This window comes from Cydia pomonella, chromosome 6, assembly GCF_033807575.1.
Source record: "Cydia pomonella isolate Wapato2018A chromosome 6, ilCydPomo1, whole genome shotgun sequence".
Taxonomy (NCBI): domain Eukaryota; kingdom Metazoa; phylum Arthropoda; class Insecta; order Lepidoptera; family Tortricidae; genus Cydia; species Cydia pomonella.
In genome coordinates, this window is record NC_084708.1 from 6,499,912 (window position 1) to 6,513,494 (window position 13,583).

The window sequence follows — 13,583 nt, forward strand, 5'->3', positions numbered from 1 at the left end:
AACTGAAAGCCTTAGCTTCATATGTATACAGGTATATGAATTGTCATATCTGCATAAAATCAATCCTTACGTTGTGCCGACTATATTAACAATTTGGCGGAGCGTAACCAACCGGACAGAAAGACCATTCTCCCTGTCAGGCTGTCATCGTGACGGGACCTGCCGACGTGAGTTGTGCAAGTTATCCGGCATGTGGCTATGCTATGGGTCCACGATGTCACGAACACGATATGGGTTTTTGATCATTATTTAACATGCAAAATTACAAAATGTTCAAACTGTGTTTGACCTAATATGAAGCATAAATAATTACATAACGCTTTTCATTATTCAAAAAGTCTAATACAAGAATAACAAGCAGAATGTCGGATTAGTAGTTAATTTGGAAAAAGTGATCGTATGATAAGTTAGGTAATATTTGATGGACTATTCATTATGCGTTATATTGTGTGTTTGAAATGCATTACGGAGATTCATTATTGATATATTAGCGTAGGCCTCTGAAAATTTGACTTAGGGGAAATTTTCATAGGGCCTATAACTACGTCAACTGAAACTAGTGATTCGGAACCTATAATGGCTAGTGATGACAAGACCTTCTTATTAAACATTTACTATTTTGAAAGCGCTCCTTAGCAATAGGTTGCGCGGTAAATTGTAGGATAAGGAAATCATTTTCTAAGGTATTAAAAGGGCGTAATTAAAAACGCAAAATATTAATTTAATAAAGAATGGAAAGCACCATGTGATAACAAATATTAGAATTAATACGCACTGTCGGCTGGTCGCCGGGTGACTGTGACATTCTATAGTTTATATAGGCGTTTACCTCGCCTGGCGACTGGCTGCATAGTGGCGACACACGAGCGACTGCTGGTCACTGGCGACCACCAGAAACACCGGTTCAAATGGAAGCGTTCACACTACGAGCAACTATTGAGACGACCGGATGTCGCGCACAAAAATGGCTCAGACTTAAAAATATATTTTCGAAATACAATTACGCGAAAAGCTATTTGGGATTTATCCAATGACCAATATTCCAATTGGGATTTGAAATAAAAACAGTGAAAATAAATCGTCGAGTTATTTGAAGGTGAAAGATTACCAGACGAACGAAAAAAAACATAATGGACTGAATCGTAAAATAGTCAGCAAATATATCTCTGTATGAAACAACATTCTGCACAAATGTACAAGAAACACGACGCTCAGCTTGGTCCCCTGGCCTTATAGGTAGTTGCCTTATGTTTTGGTCGCCGAGAGACCAAGTCGCCGGCGGCTAGTCGACAGTGCGTAACGGCCCTAATACTCGTACTACTTTATTACATATTAAATAATCGTTTACCAAAGTATCTACTTAATACATTGTAGTCAACTAGTCGTGAACGATTAATGGGAGACTGTTAAGCAACTTTGCCACCTGGTCGTATCCGGTAAACCACGGCCGCCATATGCAACCTTAAATGGTGTTTATTATTACCCGAGACGTTAGTCAAACGTCAAACGAGTGCAAATTCGGCTCTAATAGTGGTTATTGTTTTATAATAGGCTATTATTATGAGTCTGGTTAGGCTAGCATAATTTTAGATTGTGGAAATAAACAAGCTGAAATATAAGTTCTTAATATGAAATACCTTTTGAAAACATACCTAGCCCTAGCACTTATTTCATTACTTCATTAGTAAATGCCCGGTGCCAATGCTAATAACATTAAAATTTTGTTTTACTCCTACCTGATATATTATTTTTTTAGTTTTAGAAACTTTGTTTTAATCTATAGCTTTTTCTGCGACAACTATTAATGTTAGCTCACAAATTATAATTACTTTTTATTTGTTCTGTATTTTAAACTACCTACTCATTAAGTGACATGTAAAATTCTTTTGAGTAAATATATGTCTAACTAGAAATATTTATAATTAACATGTGAACGGACGCACACACCCAGTATACACCCAACTGCAAAAGTGCATGGTTTCTTTATGAATGAGTTCCATTAATAGTGTGTCCGTGCAATTTTGCAGCTCGCTGTACATTCTCGTCTGTACTCTTAAGCTTACACGCATACACGCGCTTTGCGTGCAGCAAACAAAGTCACCTCATACATCAGAAATATTAAATTATGACTTAGCTGCGTAGGTACATACATTATGTCAGTCAGGCGTTGAATAAACACAACGCTCCATAATTTTTAGCGCGGTTACATTATGAAGAGTTGTGTTTTATTCGTATATATTATAGTTCTATTTTAACATATACATTGTAAATCATTAAAATTAACACTTGCAGCCAGTGTGATATATGTGATTACGTAATAAGCAAAATCAGTATTAATTTTCTGTTCTAGACATCATTCGCTTAAAATAGATGTAAACTATTCGTTTGAAGTAAATTCAATTATCCATCCAATGAGACCGTATATTTTTAAATTATAAATTCTACTTGGAGGATAGCGACTACGAACAAGCGTTTATTGAAGTGATTATTAATGTTGTACATTCCGCTGTAGGCAGAGATCAGCATCCCCAAAAAAATACGTAATCAAAAAAGTAAATCTCGGGAGTCGAATTCTTAAAAATCGCTTACTTTTATGTTCTTTTGTTCCTGTACAATTAAAATGAATTCCGGTAGCACTTTGATCAGCAATTTATATTAATCGACCATCGTTCGAATTTATGTTAATGTTATGAATGTTGTAATCAAGGTTGTCCTTATTAAGAGCATCAAAAATGCGTTTCGTTTCCTGCGCTATTCCGTATTTGTAACTGTTCAAGATGTTATTTTATTAAATTGCCGTAATTACTGGTTATCCTTAAAACTTAATGGAAACTGCGTATTTATTAATGAGAATTTATTGCCAGTTTTAAAGACACATCAGTATTTATAATCATCATAATTACACTACAAATCGAAGTGCAATGTTTTAATAGATTCAGGGGCAAATGTATCAATTTAAGTCTTTATAAATTGGTTAATAAAATCTTACAATATGGGTGTGGCATGGCTAATGCTCAATAATTGATATTGAGATCAGTTGCAATTAAGCAGTGATGAGATCAAGAATAGTTATGTACTAATCCTTGGGAAAAACATTTTTGCTTAGAATAAATTTTTTTACAGTAATTTTTCCACTTTTCTGCTTTTCACAGACGTTTCTGCTTGTTAAAAATTAATTTAGTATGGGTAGCACATCGTTACTGGTGAATTTCCAATATGACTTGCAACTGCAGTAGCCGTCTAAGAAGTGTAACGTTCTTACGGTAGGTGTCGCTAGGGTTCCCTAGACCCGTATGGTGGAAAAATTTGCTGCCTATGGATGAGGTCTTAGTGGCTCAGATGGCAGAGCGCTGGAGTATCGATCCAGATGCCATGAGTTCAAGTCTCACCCAAGACAGTAATTTTTCCACTTTTAAATTTATTCTAAGCTTAATAGCATCGTTGACAGACGTTTCTGCTTGTTAAAAACTAATTTAACATTTTTGTTATGCACAAAATACGAACAATAAGTTTGTTTAATGATTTGAAACAAAACTCACTTGTATTATATATTTACATTTCAAAGGTTGACTTCATACAACGTGTACTCTACTCTCTGAACATTGACCGAGATTCCAATTAAAGTTTATTTTCAGGAATGTTCTAATATGGTAAATTATTTGATTACATAAACATAAAAAAAATAGTTAAATTCAATAAATAGGATTATACTGTATTAGTTGTTTACAATGACGATAAAATTAAAGTAACACTGGTGTGTATGTATGTATGTATGAATATACTTTAATGTAAATAGAAATAAAAACACGAAAAACACAGTTACAGAGTAAATTAAATACAACAAAGGCGAACTTAATCTAACTAGTGACATGACATACTCTTTCATTGCCGTGTATCTACATACAGGCTGTTCCTAAGTATTAAATTGTAAATCATTAATTTCTCCGTTTATACTGATCCGTTTGGAATGAGTTTTTGTACATACATAGGTTAGAAATACCCTAATCGACACATCCTAATCTTCTATGTCCAGAGGGTAGAGACACATTGTATATCTTAATAAGAGGTAAGTAATATCATTCATTATTTACCATATTTTCCTATATTACAGTTCCGTATAGTCTGCATTTATGTATGTAAATTTACTGTATAAAATATTACTCTTGTTATAAATTCTACCAAAGTTCACGTGACCAAATCCAATGAAACGCTAGTTTGTGAATTAAAGCCTAAACACCGAGGTAAATTACTAATAGTTCCTGCAATTACGAGAGATGCAATAACTGTGTTTTCGCTAGTTACCGAGTAGGTCAAGAACGGAGATTAGTTGCTTCGTGAGTTAACACTTAGGTATCTAAGCAAAGAAACTCCCTGCGGAGCGAAACGAATGACAATGATTTGTTGACATAGTGCTATGGATGCAAAATATCTTGTAAAGTTGGTGATGATACCATCATAATGTGATCTAGTTTTGCGAATGTGAACGGAACCGAACATAATGTATCCCATCAAAAACATTTTCATGTAAAATGTTGCCAAGACGAAACCATAAGGCTCGCACTGTCAAAAAGTTATCATATCTCTTGTAGTTAGAGCCAAGCTTCTAACTTTACAAGACCTAAGTTCACAAAGTCTATACCTTAGTGTAAATGTATGGCTTGGCCGGTACAGAGAACCAGGATTTTAAAGATAAAGATATATTTATTTGCAAAATGTAGTGGTAAACAGCCTGTAGGTAATTTTAAGTGCGTACATTTTACTTACACCACACATTACATTACATTACACATGTAACATGTTCTTACATTCTACGCCATGAGTTGTTGTTGTTTTGACAACAAACCATAGAAGCGGAGCGTGAATCCCGTGACCTAAACGCGTAAGCGCTATGAAATTTCCGGCGCTTACGGCGTTTTGCGAAAATTTCATTGTTTAGTATGGCTTCCCTAGAGTAATATTTAATAACTCAATGAAGAAAATTCACGTTTATGTCACGCAGTATATTTTAATCGATTTTAATTCCCTCGCTTTAATAATAGGAACTTTAAATACGTTTCGTTTTCCTGCAAACCAGCGGAAACATTTTTTCGATTATTTGCCTGTTTATTATAACTTGCATACAAATCATAAGAACTGTTCCATAAACTCATTAAAAACTAATAAAAACCTATTGCACGTGAAATAGTAAAGGATACGCCAATAATAGGGACAGTCTGCGCACACAATTCTGTCAACAGTCAACTACTTTGTACGTAAGTATTTAGTCAAGTACCTATATGTCACACGGATTTAGCTGAACCTTGATAGCTTGAGGAGATAAACCTTGGCGCCCGGACCTAGTCATTGTCGCCGGAGATATTTAGGTTAGCACGAATGTATATGACATCGTTAAATCAAGGCTTTATTTGCGGTTTTAGTTGTGATCTTAAATTATCATTGAGAGTTAATTAAACCACTGGGTTGTTATCACGATCAAATTACATGAGATACTCGTAGGTTTTGTTTCTTGGATGAAAAAGTGACTATTTGTGTTTAAGTACTATTTTTACAAGCTTTTATTTAACTTGCAATGTAACTATGTATGTTTGTACGGCTCTAATTTTGCAAGCTAAATACTTCTCGGACCGTGCTCAATTTTTGCATACTAATGTAAGTCGGGTGACAATATTATATTATGGTACCATCGAGCTGATCTGATGATGGGAACAGGAGGTGGTCATGGGAACTCTGTAATAGAACAACGCAACCAAATTGTTCTTGCGATTTTTTAAATTGTCTCGATGAGTATTATATGCCTGTAGGAAGTCAATGTACCAAAAAATTTTTTTTTAAATCAAAAACTTATTACGATTACTTGTATTCCCACATAATGTAATGTGTGGTCACAGTGTACAGGGACTCAGCGAATCGTTGGCGCAATCGAAAATGTATAAGTACTAAAATATTTCTATATTATATTTTTCCGAGATCTTTTAGCTCTTAGCAATTACTCATTCCCGACCTAAGTACGTCTTGGCCTTTTGTGTTGTAATAACATACACCAAATAAAGCTACTAATTAAGTAAACATCCTTTTTCAATATTATTGCCAATAAAACACTAATTAATCTAGTAGTTGTGAGCATAAAGTCGCGTGTCCCGCTTCTAAACAATGGCCTCAAAAGGTTTGCGTGTGGGTAGGCCATAGTTCACCGCAGAATCGCAGTTTTACACAATCACCGGTTTTCACTTACTTGCTTCATCAACTAAGATATTCATCAGTTTAGACGTGTCGGTTAACTTTACCTGTAACAAAAAGTTCAACACATTAGCTTCATTTGAATAGTACGTAATTCGCATCATTGACTTGAATTAATTGATACATTATCTCATGCACCAACCACAAATGAACAATCCAACATGTCTGATAATAATATTTGCAAACAAGAATCTTATCCAAAGCAACAAATATTATTATGATAATGTTTATGATAAGAAATATTAAGATTAGTTTAGTAATATAGTTATATAATGTTTAACGACCTGTCTGGCCTAGTGGGCTTTAGTGACACTGCCTATGAAGCCGATGGTCCCAGGTTCAGATCCTGATCTATTTGTGTGATGAGCACGGATATTTCTTCCTAAGTCATGGGAGTTTTCTATGTATTTCGGTTTATTTTATGTTTCTTTCCTTTTGTCTGTTACCTTCCGTGATTATTTCGCACTCAATAGTATCATCGGCAGATCAGCGCTGGAAGTCGCCAGCAACATGCTGAGATGACTTAGATAGACTTTACTCTCACTACGCTCTCTTTTATGCATGTTTTTTAGTGTTTGTGTGTTTATGAATAAAACAAATTCTATTCTAATCTATTCTATTCTATTTAAAAGTATGTATAAGTGTAATACATACATAGTTGTCTAAGTATCCACAACACAAGTCTTATTGAGCTTACTGTGGGACTGAGTCAATTTGTGTAATAATGTATTATAATATTTATTAAAAAAAAAATTTTGTTTGTCCAGAACCCTGAACCAAGATGACGTCGAACTACAGGTACCTAATTCCATAATCCTCTGCCCGATTCAATTTAGTTGTTTGAGATAAAATATATGTTAATATAAACTTCGCTTATTGTTAAATTTAATTAAAATTTGATGTTTATGTAACCGTCATAAAACGATAGGGCTCTTAATTTCGTATCATACGAACAATAAATAAATTATTATGAAACGTAATTCCGTTTCCATGTTCTCATTTAAATTAGCAAACAAATTTACGACAAAACTTGTAACATAATAGACCATAAACTGTAACATGAAACTTGCATTTTAGTAAGATACAATTATTTTTTACTACCTGAGAAGTAGAACAATATAAAATAAGATTATGAAAACTTACAGTAACAAAGCGGTCATGGACTAAGATTTTTGCTCCCTTTAACTGACTTAAGAAAAAAATTAACGTTCCACATTAGGTAAATATACCTATTTCTTTGCGGATTATATCCTTGTTAATATTGATTTATTTACTCTTGGTCTTGGTCTTGGTTTGTTATTAATAAGAAATTTTCGGTTAATAATTATTAATAAGAAATGGTTCAATAGTATTCTTGCTCATTTTATGAAAAGAACTACTTAATATCGAACTATTGAAAAATCTTTGGTCTAATGATGAGGGTTTAAGTTCCGCGCAGGTTAATTACTCAAAAATACTTCGTTACTAGTTGATACACGCCATACGTACAAGTCTAATGTCCTATTTAGACAGCTTTAAAACTTGTCTAAATAGGTCTTAAGAATTTTTGTCACCTAATTAAGGAGTAGTTAAGAGTGTACAGTTTTCTATTCCTTTTGTTTACCTTATTGCAACGGTTCAAATTGATTTATCGACGTTAAGATTTTACCTCAAAGTCCTAATTCTACCACTCATTAGTAAGATTAAGTGCAGCATGCTCAACGCTTGAAGTAAATTATAGGCATTGCAAACATGCCAACAAATAGCCAAATCACGAGCAGGCCTAGTAAATTACTGTACACGTACAAATCCGGAGCGAATAGGCAGTGTCTTGATGTATTCGCATTGCTTACTCAGTTATATACTCGGTGAAACCAATGTAACTGTAACCTCGAGATTAGCAACTACCAGAAACTAGTAATCTCTGTTTATAATTGTCAGAAACTAAAATGACAGGACGTATTATGTTGCCAATTATGGCCAAATAATGCTCTATTGGACTATGTGGGTTATCATACCGCTAAAATGGAATATAATGAATATCACAGATAACTTTTTCAAAATAAGATATACTGAACTACGTCTCTCTCAAATAGACACTGGCTTTGCGGATAACATTGATTGGAGCACAATACCTATAAAATACAAATTTCGCAACACACTAAAAAACACATACACAAGAGTACGCGAGTAGGCCCTCATTTTAATACTATTTTTATTATCTACCTACTCTCTATGAACTAAAATATGTACAATTTCGTACACCTAAATGTTGGTTCCATCCGAGATATTATTTGAAATAGAATCAACTATTAAACAACTAATGTATCCCATTGGTGCTGTCCCACAGACAGCCAATATTGGCTCGCCTGGTGCTAGACTCACCCATACCAAGTAAGCTATCTGAATAGTCCCCTAATCATTAATCATTTAATATTTCGCACTCGCGTCGGTATATGGCGGATAACTGGATGCCCCGAGGTGATACATAAGGCGCCAATTAAAGAGCATTCAAACATACTTGTCAGATTATTTAGTTTAAATTCCTTTTACGCTTTCAAGTCCTTCTTGTAAGTATGGCTGACGTCCGATTTAAGCAAAAGCATGTTAAATGTTGCCCTTATAAATTATGTACAAAACGAATATAAGTGAGTTTATAAACATAAAGCTTAAGCTTTCCATTTTTAGAAATATACTTTGTCAGGTTATTAGTTTATTTTGGCCAAAAGTTAGTTATTTGCGAGTGTTAAGTTTCTCAAGATATTTTCGCGAATTTATTATGTGATAATCCTTTGGAAAATCGAACATTAACGAACACATAATAGAAAATAATATAAGGTACAGAAAGTTATGGGAAAGCTATGAATACTCTGGCAAAAAATATGTATATATCATGAAAACTAAATTACTTTATTTATTTTTATTTAAACAATCCTAAATATACAAATTAACTAAGTGTAACTCTACAATTATTTACTCCACATTCCACATCTGAGCTGAACAGCTGTGATATGAGGAATGATATAACAAGCATTTATATTTCCGGATCAATGTCACTGTTTTCTATATTTTATTTTAATAATAATTGGTTTTGGTGGTTTTAACCTCGAGGCACATTTTAATGAAATAAGACATGGAGTAAAATCAATATTACTTCCGCGTAATTTTCGAAAGGAAAGGCATCGATAGAAATCGATTTCCACCGGCTTCAGTGGGTAGTTCAAACTGAACAGTGGAGGTTCTGGTTGAAAAATTTTCACTGCTAACAGCTAAAATAGATAACAAGACATTACTATTAGAATAGACCTCATGGAGTTTCTACAGGTACTGATATTAAAGAAAAACAAGCTTGCCCAAAGAATATGATGACTGACGCGCCGTGAATGTCATTAAATGAACTGCAGTACAATATTCTATTCAAAATTAGTTTTGTTTCTCGCATAGAACGGTTTTTTCCACTGACCCTCTTTATTTGATGATAACCTTTAAAATTATTAAATTTGCTATTAATAAATTGTCAACACTTATTTTGAGGCAGTTAAAAATATTGGGCCTCTTTAGTCGTCATTGTCTATTTGATGCTGACTGTACCATGAACAAAACACTAATCAAAATCGGTGTTCGTGCGTGAAACCATTTGGTTCTGGTTCAGGACTTGGGTTAAATAAGACATTTATTATGAATGACCTAACCCGATATATACTTACGTTGGCCAGGCCAGAGACGATGAAGTTTAGGGAACAAAACAAAACACACGTAACTTAGGAGATACTTACAGTAGAATTAATAAATAAAAGAGTTTGAGAAACTTTTACCCTGCTGCTAGCTACATAGGACTTCTTTTCGGTAATTGCTTATGTTACTTTTGTTTTGCTTTATCTCAATTGTTTGTATAACCATGCATATAAGTTGTGGTTGAAAAAAGTTTTTCTTCTTTTCTACGTATATTTCTACGTACCTACTTCGGTCATAAAATAGATAGACACCTCATACGTGACCACCTCATACCTCACCACATACACCTCATATTGACATTCCTTCATATGAATACAAATATACACACAAATCATAAACCTTTCTTTGAGCTTTGCCGTAGTCGGGTAACTAATAGTAGAATAATTACTTATAAAATGAAGAAAGATGACTATTGCGGACTCTTAGGTCTGTCCTTATTAAAGTAATGGCCTGATGAAATACATTTCCACTTATTTATTGGCAATTTGTATGACACAATAAATGATTACTAAACTAATAATAACCTACCTTTGTACAATTTAAAATTTTGTGCTAGACTGCCCGTAGACTTGATGTTATTATGTAGAAACAGCTAAACAATAATTTACATATTATGTTCGTTAATTTACTCCATTTCTATTGAAATTTCCGATCGCGTTTTTTTTACCTTTTCGGCAAACGTAAAATTACGTTGTTATTAATAATTATATTTGAAAAATGTTGATAATATCAGAAAATTAGTGCTGTGAAGATATTGAAGTTTTTAAGCAAATGAAAGAGCTACCTTTATATTTTTCATGAAATGCATGGATATTAAGGTAACAATTCGATACGATAGTAATAAATAGAAGAAAAACTCTTAAATAACACAATTGGGATGAAATAAAATTGAATGAGGTTCATTTTAAGTGTGGAATTAGCATCTGTTTTACAAAATCTTTTTCATTTCCTAATGAGTCATTAAGGACTTGGTAAAAATACTATGCAGGTATGCGCGTGGGCAAGCCACTGTCGACAACAACCCAATATAGAGAGCAAGATAGTCAGTGACCTCGCAATTGTGCTTTTAAAACGAAACTTACGCCGACATTGTGAGATTATAAAATAAAATGGAATTTACCTTAGAATTACGTTATATCTTTATTTATTTTTCTTCATAAGTTAGGTTATTTAAAACATAAATATAAAAGTGAAACACAAAAACACGTACAAAAACAATACAGAAACATATGAACATGTAGAAAAAAACCTAACCTAGGGTGCCGCCGGCAGCGGGGAAGGCCCAAGCTGCCGGTGGTCAGGTTTGCAGAAGAGGAACCGCCGGACTATCCGCGCCGTGTCTATGATTACCGGCTTCTGCATCTGACCCTTGATCCAACCACCCAGCGAGAGTCTTTCAAGGTCTTGGTTGAGACACTTCGCTACTTTATTGTTATTATTAAGACACATCAAGAAACAATAAACCCCTTGAAAGTTTCATCGCTGCGCAATAATAATAAAGAATTTAACGAAAAGTGCATCACCCCTTGATCGCTCACATAGTTATAAGCTCATCAAAGTTATTAGCTGCTCTATACAGGACATATAAACTTGTCAATTTAAAATTAGTGATAGCAATATACTTACTCATGCAAAAACGTTTGAATATGTATATCTTTCCGAGTTTCCGTACTTCAGGTCATGATTAGTGGGCAGGAGATTGGTTCAAAGCTATACATTTAAAAGCAATTTTGCTTAAACGTATCTTCTTAATCTGTACCTACCGAACTAACATTAAGGTAGATTTCAGAAAACATAGGATCTGTTACCTTCACTGGTAATAAACGCAGATTACTTATTAAGATGCTTAATGTAGATCCCCAAAAGATTAAATCATAATAATAGCATGGAATTCGTAATAAATCGTGATTAAGTGCCGAAACAGAGGCTGTTTATTTTAATTATAGTTTCGGGTGTTAACGAGATTCTACAGAGCAATATTATGCAATTCGTGATGAACGAGGTGAAAAAAGTGTTAATATTATGACGTAACGGTACATTAAACTTCCGAACACTGTTTCGTCCAAAAACATACCTTATAAAACTAATTTAATAACAACTGTTATTGAATGAAGCATTACCCGAATGTGAGATCTGCACAATTAAAAAAAAAGTATTTGTTTGACGAAATTGAAGGCTGTATCAAATTGCAAGATAATTTGATAACAAGATAAAGCCTTGTCTAAGTAGGCCAAACAGTTTTAAACAAATTATAAAAAACAAACTTCAGTTCTGTGTAACAATAAAGCGTGGTCTTGATATTGCATATTACCTACTTTTATTTTTTATTTTCGGCATAATTATAATACTGTATAATTATGATAGTGAAAGATCATTTTCTGGTGTTTCTGGGGAATAATTATCCGAGTCAAGAAAGTGACAGGTGTGACCTGGTTACCATTCTACCCTGTTAAGCGTGGAGTTACCATGGTTACCAGTACAATTTGACACTGGGTTAGCGGTTTAAATGGTTAACCCCGGGTTAGTGGCTGCCACTTTGATGTCTTCAACGTCAACCTCTTTTCCTATCACCATTAATTTATTAAAAAAGTGACTGTAAAATATTGCTATCTCCGGACATAACTGACACTTTGCTACTAACTAATTTACTAGTTAGCTAGCGTTGGTTAACTAAGATTATTTAATGACAATCTTGATATAATACTCCCTATATTTACTACTAATATCCGGTGTTACGTGCCCTGTTGCCTAGCCTCATACATATTCAACACCTAGCACTCTTAGCATTTCATTTTAAATAAAATTACTATACACAGGTTTTTTGTGTGAAAATATTTGAACGTGTAACGAACTTATTATTCAATGCATCACATGCATGTTACATAGTGAAAAAAATATTAAATATTAGCTGACCAGAAAAAAAATACAGGACTTGAACTCGTTTTGCTCAAACCTACAATCTCTCTGATTTGCCTTAAGGTTGACTGGTAGAGAATGCCTTTTGGTATTAAATCCGCCTTTTGTATGATAAGTTTTCTTTGGTGCAATAAAGTTTAAATAAATAAACAAAATGCCCAAATATTTAACAATCTATATAATATTTTACACTCTGTTTATCGCTGACAGTGAGGGCAACAGTTTTTGTGCGCAGCAGTTGGCGCCACTCTAGAAGTAGGTCTAGAAAAAAGAGATCTCAAAATTTTTCTATGCTTATTTATATAAAATCAATACGTTCCAATATACATAAATATATTTTAACGTCTAAATTTACCGTTTTTTCAACTTGTTTAATCTTGCATGTATTTTACTGTCTTGAACTAACATTTATTAAACTATATCTAATTTTTAACATGATTAATCAAAGATGGGCAAAGATTTACCACAATTATGAATAAGGAGTGAAAATTCGCGATAAAAAAGCTTGAACGGCCCAAAAATTCTATGCATTTGACATTTTGAAAGACCTCCGTCGACACTAGCGCGCCTAGCGGCGAAATTAAACGCGTTAGGCCTCATTAAGATTACAGATGGCACTTTAGCGATGTGTCGAGTACCTACTTACATCAGTCCATATAACAGCTCCGAGCATTTTCTAGATAGCGGTATAATTATATGCGCTGACTGAACGCGGG

The 13,583-nt window shown here is 33.8% G+C and overlaps 1 protein-coding gene and 1 long non-coding RNA gene across 6 annotated transcripts in view; both read right to left on the reverse strand.

The window, feature by feature from the left end:
• Positions 1–13,583, reverse strand: part of LOC133518806 (mucin-2) — a 167,387-nt gene that overhangs the window by 48,323 nt on the left and 105,481 nt on the right. The gene's annotated exons all lie outside the window — the stretch shown is intronic.
• Positions 1–13,583, reverse strand: part of LOC133518813 (uncharacterized) — a 113,811-nt gene that overhangs the window by 4,647 nt on the left and 95,581 nt on the right. Inside the window, exon 3 of the long non-coding RNA XR_009799536.1 lies at positions 6,233–6,284. This is a non-coding gene — a long non-coding RNA (uncharacterized LOC133518813). The remainder of the gene's footprint in view (positions 1–6,232; positions 6,285–13,583) is intronic.